General features: G+C 30.7%; 1 pseudogene across 1 annotated transcript; it reads left to right on the top strand.

The window, feature by feature from the left end:
* The first annotated feature begins 2,443 nt into the window (after positions 1-2,443).
* LOC146886748 (uncharacterized) lies at positions 2,444-4,645 on the top strand (annotated as a pseudogene). Its single transcript, XR_014994244.1, has 4 exons — positions 2,444-2,577; positions 2,659-2,794; positions 2,882-3,081; positions 3,187-4,645. The product of XR_014994244.1 is annotated as an uncharacterized LOC146886748 (transcript).
* The last annotated feature ends 1,223 nt before the right edge of the window (positions 4,646-5,868 follow it).

The raw sequence follows: 5,868 nt of genomic DNA, 5'->3' as shown, positions 1-5,868 counted from the left end.
GAAATTGAAAAAATTGGGAAGTATCAAACTTCCGAGAACCAATTTCCAAAATGCATACATGCACGTACACATACAAAAGAACATGTAGATATTACTTATGATACATATTTCAACCTAGGGATTAATATATTGAAAGAATTAACAATTCCTAGATGAATTTAAGTAACACAAATTTTTCCAAATAGTTGTTAGCCTCACAAATATCTTTTTTATCTTCTTCCAACAACATATGTGCAATAAAGACAATTAAATACAATTGAGTGAGAAAAGAAGATATGACAGTTAACACTAAACTATAGAAGAGAAAATAGTCGTGCAATGAAATTCCGAGGATATCTAAGCTCATTAATAAAATATCTCACAAGCATGGTTAAGGAATTAATTGACCCTTAGAATCTTCAAAAGCATAAAAAAAATGTTAGATAAAGGCATCAATTTTCATGCTACAATGCAAGAGATAAAATTGTAAGGAAAAAATTGACCTTCACTAATATATTATATTAATTTATTTAGCTATCCAATCAGAATGATTTCTTTTAAAATGAAATTGCATAAAATCATTTTCATTGTCATTGCATGGTGAATACAAAATATTACCACTATTTGCCCTTCAATGACATCCACATTTGTTTAAAATATTAATAAATGCTTGGTGTCAAGTGGATGTATCCTCAAAACCAATGTGAGTATCACTAGTGCAGAAAAGAGGTTTGGCCGCGGTTATTTTTGACTTCGGTTTCAAACCCAAGGCATATATTGGCATGGTAAAAAGGTAGTTGTTTATGCCTCAGTTATGACCCGAGGTATATTCGAGGGTTACTACATTGGTTCCCTCCATAATCGAGGCTGAATGGGCATAAAGAAAATGAAATTTACTTTCTACCTCAGGTCTGGATCCATCTGAGGCAGAAAGTGAGATATACTTCCTCGATTGTGTCCCAACCGAGGCATATTAGCTATTAAAAAACAAAATCAAAATCTTTGCCAATTACTAGATCTTTCCAAATTTGGGTGGCTGCTGAAAAAACTTGCATCAGATACCAGTATCATATGCACAAAATTCAAAATAACAAAATAATACAACATCGATACTTCAAACTTTACCTATTTAAAATTCATTTTCGAAGAACTACTTCCTAATCCTCTATCAGCAAAATTCAATATCTCAAGGGAACATACAAGAGAATCATATCCATCCTCCACAACCTATCGAAAAAGATGAGACCTTGAGCAGAAGAATATGGAATAAGTAACACAAATAAGACAAAGATTGAAACATGGGAGTAAGGATGAATACTGTAACAATTGGACTCAACCTGATCTATATACAATATGCATGCCTAATAAGGTAAATGTACTTTGTTCTTAGTATACTTTTCAATAGCAGAAGGCTTATAAGAGCCAACAATAATCCCCAAGAGATGAATTTTATCTGGATATCTTACTTTTTTAAGCAAAAAGCAAACATATTGTCACCAAACTTTTCTTCCTTCTGCTCACATGATCACCTAGAAACGATGTAGTTTGCCGTTGGAAGATAGCCACCACAATCGAAAAGCCTCAGTAAGTCTTGGTACTGATAGTGTATATCACCTACATGAGCAACATGGGATTCATAAAATTCCACAATTGCTTACCCGTTGTCGGAGTTCACCTCTCTTAACAATAAAGTCCTTATTGATTAAGAAAATTTAGGTACAAAATTGTAACAAAATTAAATAAACATGAAGGTAACTATGCTAAAATTTGAATATAATTTGAAGGTAATAGATCCTAGCACATTGCCTCCATCTACATAAATTTTAGGCTCTCTCTTCACTTTAATTTTTGAGGCCAACTTTAGGTGCATATACTAAAACATTTCATGATTAGAAAAAGGAGCGAGGCATATTCCACTTGGAAAGCCATCACATATGCCTCAGTTATAAAAGACCTGAGACATAAAAGTCTGCCAACAGTTTAGAAATATCAAAGCAGCGAGAAAAATAAAAATTTTGAGTTGTTTATTCCTCGGTTTTGCGTAGAACCAAGGCATAAAAGTTCAAAAAAATTACAAAAGAATCATCACGTCTTCATATGCCTCATTTGTGCGTGAACTGATGCATATAGGGCGTTGTAAAAAGTCCATTCTGCACTGGTGTATAATGCTTATTTTTTTAAAGGAAAATTAAAGGAAAAAAATAAATCTTTTTTCAAATATTTAAGAAAAATATTGAATAAAAAAGTGGATAATGATAAAAATTAATTAACGGTTTTAAAAACTAATTCATTAAATAATTTTTAATAGTTAATTAATTATTATTAAATTAAATAAATAAAAGTAAACGTGGATGATGATATTTAAATTAAATGGTTTTATTGGGTGGTTGTGGTTAACAAGTATAAAGGTACAGTTGTGTGTGGTTTTGTTTGATTAAATTGATTCAATCTTGTTATCATTCCAAAGTAATTGCAATGGCGAATGATGAGATCTTGGTATTAGAGGGAGAAATGAGGAAGGAGTTGAGCTTGATGAGGAAGACATTCTATTCGAATAAAGAAATCTTTCTTTGTGAACTTATCAACAATGCTTCTAGCGTAAGTTGTCATTCAAATTTGATTTTGTATTTGTACATTTTTTTTTTTGTAATTGTTATTAGCTAACGTATGTTTGCACAGGCTTTGGATAAAATCCAATTTGAGAGATTCACAAAAAAGAGTATTTCAAATGATGAATTAGTTATTAGATTGATCCCTCACAAGGTTAACAAAACACTTTCTATAATCGACAATGGTATTGGCATGACCAAAACAAGTACGTAGGTGGCGATGTTCCATTTTCATTTGCTTTGCATCTTATTAATTGTAGTCATGCGTGCGTGTGTTTGTTTGTTTGTTTTAGATTTGCTCGATGATTTGGGTGTTGGCTTTTACTCTGCTTATTTGGTTGCTCACAAGGTTATCATTACCTCTAAGCACAATGACCATTATCAATATATTTGGGACTCTCAATCTAGTTCCTCTTTTACTTCAATCGAGGATATCAATGACCAACAACTCTTAAGGGGAACTAAAATCACCCTATTCCTTGAAGATGATCAAGTACACAAATTAAGTCATTCCTATTTTTATGTTATTTCTTTTGTTTAGTTTAAGACATTCCCATACTTTATGTTATATCTTTTGTTCACTTATTATTGTCAACAGTTGGAGTACTTGAAAGAGACCACCATCAAGAATCTTATTAGAAAAGACTGCCAAAAAATTACCCATCCTATTTACCTTTGGAGTGAGAACACCAAAGGCCATTGGCAACTCATTAACATTTGGTTGCATGACCAAGAGATGCAAACTAAGTTTGTGGCTCAAAATCTTGGGAATCACTTACCAGATCATCTTGTATTCAACACTCTTTTCAAATTGCCATTGAAATCTATTAAGAGATTTGGATGCCTATGCAAATCATGGGCTCTCTTATTGGAAAATTCTAATTTCATGAACCACTTTCGCATTAACTTCATATCTAACAAACATTCTTACTATGACGATACAACTCTCTTACTATGCCTCACTTTATTTTACAACAGGATTAATTATAAGTCTTCCTTATATTCACTTTTTGGTAAGAAGTTTCAGAATATAGAAATATTAAATTGGCCAAATCCACATATAGAAGGTCACGGTCCTGGATGTTTTTTTGTGGGTTCTTCTAGTATTAATGGAATTATTTGCTTCTACCTACGAGATACAGGAATTGTGCATTTATGGAATCCTTCTACCAATGAATTTAAAGTCACTCCTCCTAGTCCAATTTAGGATGTACCATATTATATCGACAAACTAATTTCATATAATGGATTTGGATATGATTGTGCTAGAGATGATTATAAGGTAATTAGAACTATATATTATTTTGAAGTAACAGACTTGGATGAGGATAACCATGGAGAATGGGATTTTGTAGCATTATCAGAGATTTATAGCCTAAGAAGTAATTCTTGGAGGAAAGTTGAAATTGATGCCGATCTTTCATGCCAGAGTTTAAATAATAAATTATACTTAGATGGAATGTGTCATTGGTTGACTGATTATGGGAAATGTTTAGTATCATTTGACTTAAGTAACAAGGTGTGTTATACGATCCCTACACCTTTAGATATACCCGAAGAAATGTACGATGATTTTAGTATTTATTTGGTGAACAAATACTTATTTCTCTTAAATGGGTCAATTGCTTTGATGTCCAAGTATGGAGATACAACTATATTTTACATATCAATTTTGGTTGAACTCGGGAAGAAGGAAACATGGACTAAACTCTTCACTATTGGACCAATACCTCCACTTTCGTTTCCTATTGGAGCAAGGAATATGGGCAATATACTCTTCCAAACAGTTGATGGTGAACTAGCTTGGTTTGACTTAAGTACTAACCTAATTGATAAACTTGATGTCAATGTAGATAGAGGTAAATGCCAAATAATAGTTTATAAGAAAAATATTCTTCCAAATAGTTAATTTTTTTCTTGTTTTCATCTAAGTGACTTATGAGTACTTATTTGAACTTTCTCTCACAAATACTCAAAGTGATTGTTAATTTCGCATTGTACTTCTATTGCTTTACGGTCCCTGTTGTGGCTAGGTGAAAACTGAAAATATTAAAAGATTTCCTACATTTTTAGACATTGTAATGAATATTTCTATCCCACTTACTCAATGTCCTTTGTGAATATAGCCAACTATCCCATGATAGTGTTAAATTGTCTACAATTTTGTAACTTGCTTTGTATTTACATTGAAGTTGTTTATTGGGATTTACCTACAAGTATGTGCTAATGTCCCATCTTAATTCAAGTGTTCAATGTATGTAAACCATTAACTTGAATTACTTTTAGATCTCATGTTAATTTTTTATAAACGGTTTGAATTTTGTTTTATTTGAGATACTTTAATTAACAAAGTTAATGAATCCTCCATAAGATATACATAAATTATCTATTTAATTAATTTACTGATTAATTTTAGACTCTCCGTTTGCATGTCTTAGGGTCAATTTTATTTGTCATTTGAATTTTTTTTCCTTTTATAAAAATTGAAAAATAAATGTAGAATCATGTTTTGTTTTTTATGAGAAAATAAAACAAAAAAAACCTCTCAAACCCGAACGTAATAATTATGAGTCATTGAAAGAAAAAACCTTTCGGTAACAATGAAATTTTGTTGAAAAATCATAACATCCACTCAATTGGTTATGCTCCATTCCCATAAAAGAATGCAACAATATGTTTTATTCATATTTTCATGGTCATGGTTGTGGCCTTGGTTGTGGCCTTTTGAGTTATCATGATTTAAATAAGATGAAAATATACATGAAATAAGATGAAAATATAAGATATCATGGTCATAAAGGAAATAAGATGAAAATATACATTGTGATGATAAAAGGTCATTTGAGTTGTACTTGTGGTATACCAAGACATTTTAAAAATAAGGAAAAGAACATAGAAACATAATTTGTTATAAAGATGCTGATTTTGATTATGGACATATCAATGCTACTTTATATTGTTGTTTTCTTTACTAAACCAGATGAAAACATTGATCACCTCATTGATGAGAATGTTAAGAAATATTTTTTTTTCTTTTTGTAAAATTGTGAGAGAAGTCTCTACGTGATGAAGTTTTTAAAATTTAACTTAAGGTAAATTTTCTTAGGTATTTTTACAATATTGATTTAAAATATGTATGTCTAATGTTGGTATTATATATGGGTATAAAAAACAATTTTTCTTTTGTATTATAGAATGTATATGTGAACTGAGTGTATAATAAGCATTTATTATTATATAGATCTTATATAGTAATTGTTATATAAGTGTAAATCGAGAT

Source organism: Vigna unguiculata, chromosome 4, assembly GCF_037176805.1.
Source record: "Vigna unguiculata cultivar grain cowpea cultivar isolate G323 ecotype 2 chromosome 4, ASM3717680v1, whole genome shotgun sequence".
Classification (NCBI taxonomy): Eukaryota; Viridiplantae; Streptophyta; class Magnoliopsida; order Fabales; family Fabaceae; genus Vigna; species Vigna unguiculata.
This window is presented reverse-complemented; position numbering and strand designations above follow the sequence as displayed.